At 40.0% G+C, this 18,010-nt stretch overlaps 1 protein-coding gene across 1 annotated transcript in view; it reads right to left on the bottom strand.

Annotated features, from left to right (window-relative positions):
- Positions 1–18,010, bottom strand: part of PDK1 (pyruvate dehydrogenase kinase 1) — a 251,531-nt gene that overhangs the window by 86,171 nt on the left and 147,350 nt on the right. The window lies entirely within an intron of this gene.

Below are 18,010 nucleotides of genomic sequence, written 5' to 3'. Positions count from 1 at the left end.
GTGTATTTCTTGCAAACAAAGAATTCAAAATGTACCCTTTTCCACCGCCATTATTTCTTTATTTCTTTCTTTCTTCTTTTCATTCTGCATTTGTTTTAAAAGAAGGGGGGTATAGTCTACAATTGAATGTAGCCATTAATCTCAATAGAAACCATGCTCCAGCGTGCTCATCTTAAAAGTCTACAAGGGATACTGTAATCTAAGATAATATGTGCTTCAAGCCGCAAGCCATGCATGTGACCTAGCAGCACACACTGAAGCAGCCTGACAATGCACGTCTGCAAATGGTTACAGCCGCTGCAGTTTCAAAAGTGCATTGTACAAGTCTTATTTAAAGGGACAATGAACCCAATTTTTTTCTTTCGTGATTCAGATAGAGCATGCCATCTCTTTTTCCTGCGGTTGCCCCTGCTAGGCGTTTAGGTTGGAAACCAAGAAAACACAAAATATACAGCGCTGCAATCCAGAACAAATTACCTAAGCCACTCTCCAACTATCTCCCCTAGATAGAAACTAAGACCAAACGAATACTTTAATGAGAGGGATAAATAATACATACAAATAAGATAGAAAATTTATATTTTACTCAGTATAAAAATAGTTTTCAGGGACGTCTCCCTAATAAAGGTACATTGCACAACAAAAAATAAAAAATACAATATAAAATGACAATAATACAAATTTAAAGGAATACCACCCTGGTATAAAATAATGCGCAAAAATTATTAAAAATCAAGGGTTGGAGAGTCAGATCAAAGATAACAAATGGATCTTAAAGGTGAATCTTCAACTTATAATGTCCCTTTCAGAATCAGTCCGATAGAACTTTGCTGGTAGTATAATACGTGTCAGTCCGATAGAACTTTGCTGGTAATATTACAAGTGTAACTTTCACTCTGTAGCTGAGATATGTAATGATGTTTCACTTGGTATATGCATATGACAGTATCTGTTTTGGTGCACCAGAATGTATCGTATTATATATACTTTGTATCCGTATATCACCTATGATTGTGGACCGTTGTAACAGTGACTCACGTAATGTTGCAGCAGCTCCGATCAAAATGCTGCTGGTGTCGGTCTGATTTCCTTTAACACACCGCTCTTTGCGTGTGTAAGGCTTGCCAACCTTAAGCTTTCGTCCTCTGGAAAAGACTCACCGCTCCTTGCGTGTGGAAGTCCTGCTAGATCCCGGCTAGCAGCCCCTGGAATGTGAGACACGCCGTTTCCTGCGTGTGTATAATCAGCTGTGTCCCGGCTCAGGTAAAGTAAATAATTTAGGCAAACATCCGCTCTCAGCGTTTTACACGCGCGGGCCAATCCTAGGTACCTAGTAAGAGGGGTTCTTGGCAGGCGAGCAACTTCTTCCTTCTACGCGTTTCACCCGTATATCTGGGCTTTTTCAAGATGTCAGTTGCTCCCAGAACTTCATTTAAAAATCTGCCGGTTCATTCTCATTGGGTGATCTGTTTCTAATGCTTTTGACTTAAGGTGGATATGTGGAGTAATTGTATTTTAAGGTGGAATCATATGGTGATATTTGAGTATGAACTTCTTTATCCTATTTGCTACCTCAGTTCTCTATTTTTCTATAATTGAAGAACAATTATATAGAAAAGGATAAGGACATAATTCAATTTAAAAAAGAAAAAAAGCATATGTAAAAAACATGTGAGAAAGAATTCTCTCAGGGTGGTAATTCCAAAGGGTGGTATTCTGCTTAATATATATAATATATATATATATGTGACATCATTATATTTTACTAACATTTATAGATTATAAAATACTCTTAATGTATTGATTATTAGAGTGTAAACCTAATTTTTATCTTAGACCATTTGATCACATCTTATATTATATCTAATTGATATATTATATCTGTCATTGATGTTCATTGTTTGAAAGAATAATTTTAGATTCTCTTCAGAACCTCTCCACACAATCAGGATGTCGTCTATGTATCGTTTGAAGAGCACGAGGTCCGCGCCAAACTCATGCGTACTGATTGTGTGGAGAGGTTCTGAAGAGAATCTAAAATTATTCTTTCAAACAATGAACATCAATGACAGAGGCCTCCACTTTACCTATGAATACAGCAAAACATCCATTTCATTTTTAGATTTAGAAATATATGTGGAAGAAGGTAATCTTGAAACCAGAACATTCTTCAAAAAAGTAGATTGTAATAACTACATACATAAGAATAGCTGTCACCATGAGAAATGGAAAGGTAACATACCAACTGGACAGTTTCTTAGAATTAGAAAGAACTGTTCCAAACATACCGACTTCGATTGCTTATGTATTCCTCATTTGAGATTAAACTGTCTTGTGGTTCATGAACTTTAAAGAAATAATAGGTGACTTATCTACACACCATGTCTTAATATACCATATAAAGTCCAGACCAGGGCAATGCTATTATAATAATAGAGTTATATCGATAGTGTAAACACTTATGTCTTTATTTGAAACTTGGGGATGTCATTGGATATACTGAACAATATCATAGATACTAAATCTAAGTTTACTACTGTTATCTACTGCTCTGGGGATTTAATCTCCTAGGAATGGAGATAGGTCCATCTCTGAATTTAGACCTCTTGGATAGAGGGTATCCATTTTATATATTAATTCTGATTCTTTTTTTAGGAGTTTGGCCTCGAAATTACCTCCTCTCCAATCCCCTCTAACTTTACATATACCCCAGAATTTAAAATGTTGTAAGTTGTTATTATGAATCTCCCTAAAATGTTTATATAGGTGGGTATCAAGATTGCCTTTGTCGATGTTACATAGGTGTTCTCGAATTCTATCCTGTAACATTCGGGTGGTCTCTCCAATGTAAATTAGATTGCAGGAACATTTTATAAGGTATATGACCCCTTTATTTGAACATCTAATAAGGTCTTTTATGACAAAATCTTCTCCTGTTCCTTCTATAGGTACAGAGCTGCTTTTATTGCTAAATCTACAAGCTCTGCATAAATGGCAGGGAAAAAACCCTTTAAGAGGATGGCCTTTTAGATCTTGATCTACCAAGCTTTTTTCTCCTTTATTAACTCGCTTGGTGCTAAAATTTGTTTTCGATTTTTTGCCTTCCTACAGGGAGTGCAGAATTATTAGGCAAGTTGTATTTTTGAGGATTAATTTTATTATTGAACAACAACCATGTTCTCAATGAACCCAAAAAACTCATTAATATCAAAGCTGAATAGTTTTGGAAGTAGTTTTTAGTTTGTTTTTAGTTATAGCTATTTTAGGGGCATATCTGTGTGTGCAGGTGACTATTACTGTGCATAATTATTAGGCAACTTAACAAAAAACAAATATATACCCATTTCAATTATTTATTTTTACCAGTGAAACCAATATAACATCTCAACATTCACAAATATACATTTCTGACATTCAAAAACAAAACAAAAACAAATCAGTGACCAATATAGCCACCTTTCTTTGCAAGGACACTCAAAAGCCTGCCATCCATGGATTCTGTCAGTGTTTTGATCTGTTCACCATCAACATTGCGTGCAGCAGCAACCACAGCCTCCCAGACACTGTTCAGAGAGGTGTACTGTTTTCCCTCCTTGTAAATCTCACATTTGATGATGGACCACAGGTTGTCAATGGGGTTCAGATCAGGTGAACAAGGAGGCCATGTCATTAGATTTTCTTCTTTTATACCCTTTCTTGCCAGCCACGCTGTGGAGTACTTGGACGCGTGTGATACAGCATTGTCCTGCATGAAAATCATGTTTTTCTTGAAGGATGCAGACTTCTTCCTGTACCACTGCTTGAAGAAGGTGTCTTCCAGAAACTGGCAGTAGGACTGGGAGTTGAGCTTGACTCCATCCTCAACCCGAAAAGGCCCCACAAGCTCATCTTTGATGATACCAGCCCAAACCAGTACTCCACCTCCACCTTGCTGGCATCTGAGTCGGACTGGAGCTCTCTGCCCTTTACCAATCCAGCCACGGGCCCATCCATCTGGCCCATCAAGACTCACTCTCATTTCATCAGTCCATAAAACCTTAGAAAAATCAGTCTTGAGATATTTCTTGGCCCAGTCTTGACGTTTCAGCTTGTGTGTCTTGTTCAGTGGTGGTCGTCTTTCAGCCTTTCTTACCTTGGCCATGTCTCTGAGTATTGCACACCTTGTGCTTTTGGGCACTCCAGTGATGTTGCAGCTCTGAAATATGGCCAAACTGGTGGCAAGTGGCATCTTGGCAGCTGCACGCTTGACTTTTCTCAGTTCATGGGCAGTTATTTTGCGCCTTGGTTTTTCCACACGCTTCTTGCGACCCTGTTGACTATTTTGAATGAAACGCTTGATTGTTCGATGATCACGCTTCAGAAGCTTTGCAATTTTAAGAGTGCTGCATCCCTCTGCAAGATATCTTACTATTTTTGACTTTTCTGAGCCTGTCAAGTCCTTCTTTTGACCCATTTTGCCAAAGGAAAGGAAGTTGCCTAATAATTATGCACACCTGATATAGGGTGTTGATGTCATTAGACCACACCTCTTCTCATTACAGAGATGCACATCACCTAATATGCTTAATTGGTAGTAGGCTTTCAAGCCTATACAGCTTGGAGTAAGACAACATGCATAAAGAGGATGATGTGGTCAAAATACTCATTTGCCTAATAATTCTGCACTCCCTGTAAATATAATTTTGGGTTTATAGGCTAACATGTCTCCTATTATGGGGTCCTTCTTAATTATATGCCAGTGCTTATTGACTATTTTCCTTATTAGTTGATGGTTTTCACTGTAGTCTGTAATGAGGGCTACATTATATTCATTCCTTTCAACAGTGTCTTTAGGTGTATCTTTGTTTTTATATTGTAAAAGGGAACTTCTTTCTGTCATAGTCGCTCTATTAATTGCTCCTTCAATTTCTTGTTCTGAATAGCCTCTATCATAGAATCTTTGTTGTAAAACCTTAATTTGGGTTTCGAAGTCGGTATGTTTGGAACAGTTCTTTCTAATTCTAAGAAACTGTCCAGTTGGTATGTTACCTTTCCATTTCTCATGGTGACAGCTATTCTTATGTATGTAGTTATTACAATCTACTTTTTTGAAGAATGTTCTGGTTTCAAGATTACCTTCTTCCACATATATTTCTAAATCTAAAAATGAAATGGATGTTTTGCTGTATTCATAGGTAAAGTGGAGGCCTCTGTCATTGATGTTCATTGTTTGAAAGAATAATTTTAGATTCTCTTCAGAACCTCTCCACACAATCAGTACGCATGAGTTTGGCGCGGACCTCGTGCTCTTCAAACGATACATAGACGACATCCTGATTGTGTGGAGAGGTTCTGAAGAGAATCTAAAATTATTCTTTCAAACAATGAACATCAATGACAGATATAATATATCAATTAGATATAATATAAGATGTGATCAAATGGTCTAAGATAAAAATTAGGTTTACACTCTAATAATCAATACATTAAGAGTATTTTATAATCTATAAATGTTAGTAAAATATAATGATGTCACATATATATATATTATATATATTAAGCAGAATACCACCCTTTGGAATTACCACCCTGAGAGAATTCTTTCTCACATGTTTTTTACATATGCTTTTTTTCTTTTTTAAATTGAATTATGTCCTTATCCTTTTCTATATAATTGTTTTTCAATTATAGAAAAATAGAGAACTGAGGTAGCAAATAGGATAAAGAAGTTCATACTCAAATATCACCATATGATTCCACCTTAAAATACAATTACTCCACATATCCACCTTAAGTCAAAAGCATTAGAAACAGATCACCCAATGAGAATGAACCGGCAGATTTTTAAATGAAGTTCTGGGAGCAACTGACATCTTGAAAAAGCCCAGATATACGGGTGAAACGCGTAGAAGGAAGAAGTTGCTCGCCTGCCAAGAACCCCTCTTACTAGGTACCTAGGATTGGCCCGCGCGTGTAAAACGCTGAGAGCGGATGTTTGCCTAAATTATTTACTTTACCTGAGCCGGGACACAGCTGATTATACACACGCAGGAAACGGCGTGTCTCACATTCCAGGGGCTGCTAGCCGGGATCTAGCAGGACTTCCACACGCAAGGAGCGGTGAGTCTTTTCCACAGAGGACGAAAGCTTAAGGTTGGCAAGCCTTACACACGCAAAGAGCGGCGTGTTAAAGGAAATCAGACCGACACCAGCAGCATTTTGATCGGAGCTGCTGCAACATTACGTGAGTCACTGTTACAACGGTCCACAATCATAGGTGATATACGGATACAAAGTATATATAATACGATACATTCTGGTGCACCAAAACAGATACTGTCATATGCATATACCAAGTGAAACATCATTACATATCTCAGCTACAGAGTGAAAGTTACACTTGTAATATTACCAGCAAAGTTCTATCGGACTGACACTTATTATACTACCAGCAAAGTTCTATCGGACTGATTCTGAAAGGGACATTATAAGTTGAAGATTCACCTTTAAGATCCATTTGTTATCTTTGATCTGACTCTCCAACCCTTGATTTTTAATAATTTTTGCGCATTATTTTATACCAGGGTGGTATTCCTTTAAATTTGTATTATTGTCATTTTATATTGTATTTTTTATTTTTTGTTGTGCAATGTACCTTTATTAGGGAGACGTCCCTGAAAACTATTTTTATACTGAGTAAAATATAAATTTTCTATCTTATTTGTATGTATTATTTATCATAGATTAGGTGTGTCAAGTTACCTTGGCTTTAGCGCCCTCTCATTAAAGTATTCGTTAGGCGTTTAGGTTGCCTACGCCCGATCTCGTCATGATCTCGAGAGATACGCAGGGTAGGGCATGGTTAGTACTTAGAATGCTCGTTCATTTGTAATTTCCTTGAGTTGTAGGGGTTTCCGGGATATTGATCCTGAGAGGATTTATGGAGACTATTAATCTTCTCGATCTAGATTTCTAGGTTCTGAGCGCTGTTCTCTTGTAAGTTTTCCTTAGTCTTTAGACTTATTGTCCTTCGAGCATTTAGGGGTCAAGCTCCCTGTCTCTGGGATACTTACATAAACGTTCAACCCCTTGGATGAGGCTGTGATTGCATCACCTATGGTGCAAGGTCTTCTCCGGATGGGGTAACCCGTGGGTTCCTCAGGGGTTATTAGTTTGATGCTGGCTCCGGGTTCCAGGTGTCCGGTTTTATGGCCCTGATCCTTGTCTTTGACTGAACGTTTTGGGGGTTTTCTGTGTCCTGATCTTTTAGATGGATCTGGACGGCCCAGTTTTCCAGTTCCGGAACGTCCTCTTGTCTCTTCGGCGGGGTTTTCCTCTTTTAACGGAGAATTGGAATTCTTCTGTGCCGGCTGTAGTGGTTGGATGGTTCCTGTCAATCAGTATTGTCCTTTTGACGTCCATCTACAGCTTTACGCTCCATGCCTGTGGGCGGGTGAGCGGTTATGTTAGCGTTTCCCCTCCTTTTGGTGGAAGACTGGGCATACCACAGTATCTGCCTGGTGCCCCGGAGGTCCTTCTCTTCCTCTGTTCAGGAGGTCCTCCCTGTCTTGTGTGCAGGATGTTATGTGACGGGTTGGATTCTGGTGTCATGTCGTTTCTGTAGTCTCAGTATGGGGTCTCCATTTTTTGGGAGTTCCCCTTCTATTGGGAAGAGAGCAGTGTCTGAGTTCTGGAACCCGAGCTTGTCCTTGGGGGGTCTGGATCCTTTCCTTCTCATTCCTGAGGGTCTTGGTGGTTCGGGGAACTTTTCATTCCCTTGTCCTTTCGGTCTTTGCCAGTCGCTTTGGTGCTGGGTCCGTTACCTCGAAGTGGGGGTCAGGGAACTGACGGCCCTGTTGAGCCTTGACCGCATATCATTGTTAGATCGGTTGGGCTTTCCTTAGGTAGGAGGTTTTGCGGTGTTTCCTTCCCTCAGTAGGTAGCTCTTTCTCTGCTGGTTTTTGGGTATTCTTTCCTCCCTGTCTTCTTAGTAGGGAGTTGCTCTGCACTTTCTTCTTCTGAGTTTTTGCCTCTGGGAGAGTCCTGATGCAGATTCCTAGCTTGTTTAGCTAGTGTTGACGGCTCGCGTCCGCTGAGACCTCTTTTGCAGATGGAAGCCTGTGGCTTCATCTGGAGCATACTTAGATATTAGGGTACTGTTTTTAACGGTTCCCGGGGGTGGATTTATTCTTCGATCACCCTATCCTGAGTGTGGGTTTGCACCCTGTGTATGGAAGGGGGTCTATCTTGTCCCTCTAGGTTTCCAGGATTGGGGCGTTACTTGGCCCCTTGGACTTCCATGCAGTTAGGGGTCTGGGATTTTTCCTCCCTTATCTCTGCTTGGTCGGTAGGGTTTGTTCTCTATGCGGTTTCTGTCCTGTTGCAACCTTGGTTGCGCTCTGGGAGTTATGTTCGGGGTTCTTTATTGCCCTAGTTGTTGTCCGGTGGTCCTTTTGGACTATTGTATCTGAGTTCTTCTTCTTCCCTTTTAGGAGAATGGAGGTCCCCCCTTCCCTCGGGTCGGGGATGCTTTCTGTGTGGGCTCGAAGCCTGCAGAACTTTGTCTACTCTGAGGCCTTTGTGCTCTGTGGAGGATAGTGATTCTGGGCGGTCTCTAGCAAAGGCCTTGTTGGTCTTAACTGATGGGCAGTTACTTGGTCCTTTCCATTTTTGTTTGGTCCTTCTGCTTCTGGTGAAGCAGTTTTTCTTTTTTTTTTTTTTTTTTTTTTTTATAAATGTATTTTTTATTGATTTTTGTTGAGATAAAGGTGTAATAGATACAACAACTGTACGAGACAATCGTACATCAAGTACAAATACATCATACATCATAGCATTTACGTAATCAATACAGACATAAAGTAAATTTCTATGAAAAGGGAGTCAGTGTCCTAACAGGACATAGGTTATCGTCAAGAGGGTGGGGAAGGGGGGGGGGGAGAGGGAAGGGGAAAAGGGTATGAAGATACGCTAAGATTACTTCAAAAGGGGGTTAGTTCAAATGTGTAAGGGTGAGGTCAGATCTACTGCTTATGTGGTTAGGGGTGTACTGCCATTTAAGTGTCAAAGGTGGGGAGCCAGAGAGTATCAAATCTGTTTTTCCAATCGGACCAGATCAGTTCAAAGAAATCAGTCCTACCCGAGGCATAATAGATACTCTTCTCCATAGAGTACATGTATGCCATAGTGGATATAATATCCGACCAGGCTGGGGGAAGGGATCTTTTCCAAGATCTCGCTATATTAAGTTTAACTGCTGATAGAAGGTAAATACACAGTGCACCATAATGTTTAGGTAATTTACATACACCTAAGTGAAACAAAGCCGTTTCGGGAGTTCTGGGTAAGTTGATACCTAAACTGGTTAATGTTGAGAAACATTTGTTCCAGAGAGGTTTGAGTCTGGGACAGCTCCACCAAATGTGGATCATATCTCCAATGTGCGAGCAGTCTCTCCAACAAGTGGGGGGAGGCCTCTGGAAAGATTTTTGCAAGCCTAGCTGGGACATAATACCAGTGTGTGAGCACTTTAATGTAAGTTTCAAGGATGGTAATGCAATGAAGGGTTTTCTTTGTAAAAAGGAGCGTGCGTTGCCACTCTAGAGAGGATTTCGTAAAGTCTAACTTCCGTTCCCATTTCAGAATATGCTGGGCTTTGTCAGCTGGGGCAGCGCCTTCCATAAGGGAGTAGTGTAAGGACAGCGGTTTGCCCAATCTGAGCCCCTGTTGCCATCTAGCTTCCCAGATGGTAAGCTGTCGAGGTAGAGATGGTTTGAAACCCCACCTAAATAAGAAACTAGTAACTCTGGAGTATTCAAATTTCATATACAAAGGTGTAGATGGAGTTATGTTGAGTTGGGTGTAGGGGGGAAAAGTTGTATGTGGCGGGGTTGACCATAGGTCTCCCACCTTCATAATACCCAGCCGAGCCCAATCGTTCGGATGGGAGTCCGGTAAACCAGACAGAAGACCAGTTACGGAGGTAATTGGGGAAGGGTGAGGGGCCACCTTGGGGTTATGCCTCAGGCGGTCCCAGGCAGACAGGCATTCCTTTATAATCGGGTTAGAGGCGCCCAGGTTCCTTCTGCAATGGGGAGGCGTCCATATTAGGTCCCTTAACGTAAGGTTATAAGGTAGGGAGGCTTGTTCAATAGACCTCCATTTGCTGTCTAAGTCCTTGACACCCCATTGAGAAATATGAGTGAGCATAGCGGCATCCGCATACCTAAAAATAGAGGGAGAAGCAACCCCGCCGTGCATTTTAGGGTATTGCAGGGCATTATGAGCGACTCTAGGGGGTTTACCCTGCCAAATGTATTTGGTACAGGCGCTCTGAAACTGAACTAAGAGAGTTCTGGGGACTCTTAATGGTAGACAGCGGAGGGCATATGTGAGTTTAGGGAGATAGCTCATCTTTAGAGCTGCTATGCGTCCTAACCAGGATACACATTTGAAGTTCCAACGTGTGGGCAGGGACCTTAGACCTCGGTTAGAAGTGGTTTGAGGTTATCTTCGAGAATTTGGGGGAGAGAATTGGATAATTTAACACCAAGATGGGATACGTACTTATGGCTGGGGATAAACTTATATTTTTTACATAAGTTTTTGGAGACCTCCTCGGGAAACCCAGAGGTGAATAATTCAGATTTCGAGTGATTTAATTTATAGTACGACAGGTAACTAAATGTCTCTAGGAGGGACAAGAGTCTCGGGATCTCTCGTGAGGGTCTGGAGAAGAACAAGGTAGTGTCATCTGCAAATAGGGCTACTTTATGGACCGTACCGTGTAGGGTGATTCCCGAAATCTCGTTATCTGTCCTGATGGCCGCAGCCAGAGGCTCCATGGCCAGTGCGAACAAAATCGGGGAAAGGGGGCAACCCTGACGGGTGCCATTAGATATAGGAAAGGGAGTGGGGTCAAACCCCAGTCCTCTCACCAAGGCCACTGGGGAGGAATATAAAGCTTTGATTGCCAAAATAATTCGTGTAGGGAACTGGAAGTTCTCTAAGACCCGCCAGAGGTATTCCCATCTGACACGGTCAAAGGCCTTCTCGGCATCCAGAGAGAGCACCGCAAGTGGCCTATTCAGTCTCTTGGCCTCTAGTGAAGCAGTTTTTTTGTTGGGCTTTGGGTGATTCATGCTGTGGTGCCCTCAGAAAGGGCCGCCTCTTGTACCCGCCCATTTTGCATTCAGTGTCCTTTATGGCTTGGGTATTGTTTTCCCAAAAGTAATGAATGCAGCTGTGGACTCTCCCCGTTTAAGAAGAAAAACTTAAATTATACTTACCTGATCATTTTCTTTTCTTTTGACAGGAAGAGTCCACAGCTCCCCACCCGCATTTTTATCTATGGGGCGACCGTATTTTTCATTCTTCTGGCACCTTTTTCACCCTGGTATTTATCCTACTGTTCCTTGTTCCCTCGGCAGAATGACTGGGGGATGAGGGAAGTGGGGGGAGGTATTTAAGCCTTTGGCTGGGGTGTCTTTGCCTCCTCCTGGTGGCCAGGTTCTGTATTTCCCAAAAGTAATGAATGCAGCTGTGGACTCTCCCCGTCAGAAGAAAAGAAAATTATCAGGTAAGCATAATTTAAGTTTTAATTGCACTTTTTAGCATGACTGAACCTGGTTCATAGAGATGATAATGCTGTCAAAAGGGACCTACATTCATCCTCCCATGTATTAGGGCCTGACTGTTCACTCAAGATCTATTTTTTTACATAGACTTGCTTATTTTGGCCCTACATGTTGGTTACAAATCCCTCATTCTAGCCCACTTTAATTCCTTTAAGGTGAAATCATTTAACCACCCATAACCCTTTCATTACCAGAAACTGCTTAAGAGTTTGAACCCAGAACATGGAAAGTGTGCAACTGCCACTATAATCTCTCTCTGTCTAAATATATATATGTGTGTGTTTGTAGTAATCAAAGGTAAATATTTTACAGCTGCGCCCAAATTTTTTCTTTCGATGACCTAGCAGCACACACTGAAGCAGCCTGACAATGCACGTCTGCAAATGGTTACAGTCGCTGCAGTTTCAAAAGTGCATTGTACAAGTCTTATTTAAAGGGACAAAGAACCCAATTTTTTTCTTTCGTGATTCAGATAGAGCATGCCATTTTTTTTTTTTTATTTATAATTTTTATTCAGATTTTAGTTAAATTAACAACAGAAACAGGTAGTCGTCGGGTCCGACAGCAATGGGTATGCAAAAAAAGAAAATCTCATTTTAAACAATTTACAAATAAAATATTGATTGATACCTTATGAACATACAGTACAAATCAGTAGTTATGACAATACATCTATAGTTAAAGCCATTGGTTATGTTAACAAAGTTTTATCTCTTCAGTCAATCGATTAACATGTCTAGGGGGTGGGAAAATGGGGGGGAGAAAAAAAAAAAAAAAGGGTGGGGGTGAAAAAAGGGGGAGTGGAGGAAAGGAAAGGGGAGAGGAGGGGGGGAAACCTCCCTCTCCTCTACCACCTATCCAATAAAATTATTTCTGAGTGTCTAAAGGGGTATATTAGATTATCTATTTCTTCCGGGGGGGAAATTCTAATAAATCTAGCCCATTTCTGAAGAAAAAGAGTTATTTCCCTCTCAGATGTTAAGGTTGTATCCAATTGTTCAATAATACACTGTTTTTTCATGTAGTTTTTTACTTCTGATATGCTCGGTACTGTTATATCTCGCCATTTATTAAAGATTAAATTCCTTGCGGCCAGGATTGTCATATTCAATATTTTCTTAAATTCATATGGGGAAGAGGGTTCAACAAAGAAGACAACTTCTGCCAAGGAGAGAGAGTAAGGCGGTAACCTTAATACCCTAGTAAGCCAAAATTCTATCTTCCGCCAGAACTGCGCTAGCCGGGGACAAGTCCATATCATATGGATTAGGTCCGCCGCTGGATATGAACATTTTGGGCAGGCGTTAAAATTAAAATTATGCCATTTGAATCCTTTCAGTGGAGTATAGTAAGTCCTGTATAATAGCTTTGTGTGTGATTCTCTCCAACTAGCCGATAGAGTAGTTTGTGTTATCGTGGCTATAGATTTTTCCACTTGGTCTGCCCCACTTTCTATCTCCTGAGACATAAGATTCCATTTTTGTGATATATATTGTAAATTAAGTTCACCCTTTTGACTAACCAGCAGATCATACCAGGTTGAAATGGAGAACAGGTTACTCTTAACAAGAATCGGCCAGCTGTCTAGCTTCCCCCAGGACCAGGTCCAACCATATTTATAAATAAGTGAAGAAAGGTAATGTCTGGCCTGTAAGTAGGCAAAAAAGTCCTTGCTGCTTAATTTGAATTCCTGCCTTAGTTCCTCAAAAGTCTTAATTAGTTGGGTCTCTTGATCTATAAATTGTGTGAGGTAAATCAGACCTGCTTCATGCCATTTCTGAAAAACCTGAGATTGAGTACCTCTTTGAAACTCCGGATTGCCACATAATCCTTGAAATTTCGGAATGGAAAGATCTATACCTAGTTTACCACCTAGATTTTTCCAAGCCTGTATTACAGTGTATACAGAGCTAAGATGTTTCACTTCTTTTGGCATCAAATACATTGAACAATGGATTAAAGCTATAGGGTTATATGGGTATACTATGTTTATTTCAAGAATATTATTTGTGAAATAGTCTTTATTTAGTATCCAGTCTATTACGATCCGTGCCAAAAAGACCATACTGTAACTGCTGAGGTCTGGTAGAGCCATGCCACCAAACCTCTTAGGAAGAAGAAGTCTATTAATCGAAATTCGAGGTCTTTTGCATTTCCAGATAAAATATCGAAGGGCCCTACATAGACTCTTCCAATCCTTGGTTTTCAGCAGAACTGATACGTTTTGCAGAGGAAAAAGAATCTTGGGGAGAAGAACCATCTTAAAAAGTGCAATACGACCTGTTAATGAAAGCGGAAAATTTTGCCAGTTCTTCATATATTCTTTTACCTTAAGTAGGATTGGGGAGATATTAAGGTCATACCAATTTCGTGGGTTTGCCGATATATTAATGCCTAAGTATCTAAAGTGAGAGATGACCTCCTTAAACGGTGTCTCAGTTATAGAGATCTTATTTTTCCTAATCCACATTAGCTCTGATTTAGCGGCGTTAACTTTATAACCTGTGAAGGTTCCAAAAGAGTTTGTAATCGAAATTAACCTAGGAATATTAACTCTGGTGTTGGAGACATAGACCAGTACATCATCAGCATATAGAGCGATTTTTTGTTCCATAGACCCAATTTTTATACCCTGAAGATCTTTTCTTATTTTAAGGGCTAGTGGCTCTATAGCTAAGTCAAACAACAGAGGCGATAAAGGGCATCCTTGTCTAGTTCCCCTTTGAAGTTTAATTGAATCGGATTCTAATTGATTAATGATCAATTTTGTTGATGAGTTTTCACAAAGACTTTTGACGAAGAATACAAAATTATCTTTGAAACCAAAACGAGAGAGAGAGGTCAAGATATGCTGATGATGTACTGAGTCAAACGCCTTTTCTGCGTCCAGAGCTATCACCGCTAAGTCTAGTTGATCTTGTGAGGGTATTTCCCGAGGACTATAAAAATAGTCAAGGACCAGAAAGAGTTCTCTAACTTTGGCCGCTAGATTACGTTTATTTAAAAACCCCGCCTGATCCTTATTGATAAGGACCCCAATCTCGCTCTGTAGTCTTTTAGCTAGGATCGATGATAGCAATTTGTAGTCGGAATTAAGTAATGCTATTGGCCGATAGGCTTCCTTTTTTAAAGGATCCTTACCTTGTTTTAAAATTAATGCCGTAGTAGATGTAAGAAAAGATATGGGAATAGGGTTTCTCTCTACATAAAAGTAATTAAAGAGGTTCTTCAAATGGGGAGTAATAATCGGGGCCAAGATCTTATAAAACTCATTAGGCAAGAAATCTGGCCCAGGAGCTTTGTCCAACCGCAACTCTTTAATGGCTTGAAGAATCTCTTGGTCAGATATGGGAGCATTAATTTTATTTACTGCATCTTCACTTAAAATTGAATATTCCAAACCCTCCCAAAAGCTTCTTGAGACCTCCATGTCAGACTCTTTAAAGGAATAAATCCCTTTATAATATGTCGAAAAAGTTTCCAATATTTCTTTCGGGTCAATAATCAAAGAATCATGTTCTAGGAGTGAATCAATAGAGGGATTCCCTTGCAAGTTTTTACATAGCTTAGCCAGAAATTTGCCAGCTTTGTCCCCATGGCAGAATATCGTCTCCAATTTACAGTAGTGGGGCGAGATAAATACCTATTATAGGAATTAGTCAAGACTTTCAATGCCTGGTTTTCTCTAAGACTAACTTTCCTTCTGAAGTTAACCATATACGCTATAATCTCCCCCCTCATTACAGCTTTACCTGCTTCCCACAGTGAGTTCGGATCATTAACTGAGCCCAAATTTAAGGAGAAAAATTCATTCATTTTATTTGTTAACCAATTTTTGAACTTTAGATTTTTTGATAGAAATTTAGGGAAGAAGAACCGTTGTGAGGAATGCCTTTTACCAAAAATTGGGATCTCTAATAAGATTGGGGCATGATCTGAAATAGTTATTTGAAAAATTTTAGTAGTGAGGCCAATCTTGACTATTTCATCACTAACCATAAATAAATCAATTCTTGAGAGAGAATTTACATTCTTGGCCTTACAGGTGAATTCCCTTTCATCTGGGTGTTGTAGCCTCCAGATATCTTTAAGAGTCAAGTTGCTCGATAGAGTTTTAAACATTTTGGCCTCTAATTTATCTCTCTTGGATTGAAGAGTAATATTTGTTTGCCTAAGTCTATCAATAGGTGTTTGTGGTGCCATGTTGAAATCCCCGGCTAATATGACATTCCCTTCACCCATGCGTAAGATATTGGTTTGTACAGAGTCCCAAAAATTAGAGTCAAAATTATTGGGAGCATAAATATTACAAAGTGTAAAGACAAAGTTCGCCAGTTTAATTTTCAAAATTAAACTTCTACTATTTGGGTCAGAGTATTTTGATAACACTTCATACGTTAACCTCTTCCCCATTAAGATGGCCACTCCTCTTTTCCTGCCAATACTGGGTGTATAGAATACCTCCTTTACCCAGGAAGTTTTCAATTTTAATGATTCTTCCGTATTAAGGTGAGTCTCCTGAATAAAGGCTATATCAGAATTATATTTCCTCAGTTGTGAGACTATTGCCTTGCGTTTTATTGGGGAAGAAATACCCCCAACATTCCAGGATGTTAAAATAATTTTTTTCTTTTTAGGCATTATTTAACAAGGGGAAAAAGAAGAAAAGAGAGGGGGAAAAAAAAAAAAAATTTCCTCCCCATTCCCCATCCCCAAGAATTTTGCTCCTCCGTAGAACCTGAAGCCAGAATGTATGATAGGACTCTTAAACCTTCTGGTTTTACTTATCAGAAAAATAATTGCATTTCTTAAAATTATGAAAAAAAAAAACAATCAAATTAACCTATTTAACAACTTTTTCAGTGTAGAACTTCTCTGCTTCCGCAGCAGTTTCAAAGAAATGTGTGTGACCCTGGTATTCTACTTTAAGCTTAGCCGGGTATAATACCGTGGCAGATATACCCTCTTTGATTAATCTTCCACATATTGGAGAAAGTTCTCTTCTTTTCAGAGACGTTCCATATGCAAAGTCTTGGAAGATTAGTATTTTAACCCCATCCAGAAGCACCGGTGAAGTTTTACGCGATAATTGCATGATTTTAAGCTTGTCCTGATAGCTCAAATATCTCACAATTATGGGTCTGGGTCTGAGTTTATTATCACCTGCTGCCAAAGGCCTCCCTATCCTATGGGCTCTTTCTATAACTAAAGGTAACAGTTCTGATGGGAAGTTCAATAATTTAGGGAGGGACTCAGCTGCAAACTTCATCAGATCTGAGTAACCTGGGGTTTCAGGAACCCCAATTATTCTAATATTGTTCCTCCTTGATCGGTTTTCTAAGTCTTCGATCTTATTCTGTAATTCTCTAATAGAAAGAGTATTTGCCTGTAGTTTAGTATTCTGCTCTAATGTGAGATCTTCAAGATCGGAGACTCTTTGCTCCGCTTCTTCAATTCTCATCGTGAACTGTTTGAGCTCATTGGATAGGGAGTTTAAGTCTTGTTTTATTTCTAACCTTAGTGCCTCAAATTTCGGATTCAAAGCTTCCAATATGCTATTTACTAGGGGTTGCGAGTGTATGCCCTCACTAGTCCTTCTGACAGATCCAGGTTCAGGATGCATTTCCACTAAAGTTTCTGAGGCTGCTTTATTCTTTCTATCTCTGGGTCTGGAAGCCATGGCCGGCGGAGTGCTTTTGTGATGGGTTGGTGAATTCAAAAATCTATCCATAAATAAGTGCAGCTAAAAAGATGGTGAAGGAAAAAAAGAGACGATAGAGGGGTAGAAAAAGAGAGAGGAGAGAAAAAAGGAATTTTAGAACCCTTTCTCTCCTCCTCCTTCTCACCCCCCTAAAGGGAGAAGATGTGACATGTCTTAAGGTGGTAAATTCCAGAGGTGCTCAAGTGAGTGCGCGATTAAGGGAGGGAAAAAAAAAAAGAGAGGGGGGGAAGGGAAGAGGGTGGGGGGTCTCGGGAGAGTGGTAAGAGTGCAAATAATTTCTTAATAATGACTGTGACAAAGGGGTGATCTAGGCCGACCAGGGGTTCTTACTCCCACGGAATAGCATATAAAGTTGTAACGCCTCAGCAGCCAGAGAGCTCTCTAATAATTCAATGTAGTTTGGGCTTACCAAACTTTTCCCCTAGTGATCCTTCTTAACTAGGGTATCCCTATTGGGTTACGATATGTTAAGATAATAATGTAGTAATAACTTTTAAGCCTATTTCAGCTCACCTTCCTTTCCCTTCTTAAAACCCTTGTGGGAACTACCCACACTTGTACTTCAGTTCAAGCCAATGTGAAAAGAGAATGAAATAAACACTTACAAAATGACAAAATGACAAAGCCCCTCTGGGTCACAGATTCCTCCCACAATGTGAGGCTACTAATACAT

The sequence above is a fragment of the Bombina bombina genome, chromosome 1, assembly GCF_027579735.1.
Source record: "Bombina bombina isolate aBomBom1 chromosome 1, aBomBom1.pri, whole genome shotgun sequence".
Lineage (NCBI taxonomy): Eukaryota > Metazoa > Chordata > Amphibia > Anura > Bombinatoridae > Bombina > Bombina bombina.
This window is presented reverse-complemented; position numbering and strand designations above follow the sequence as displayed.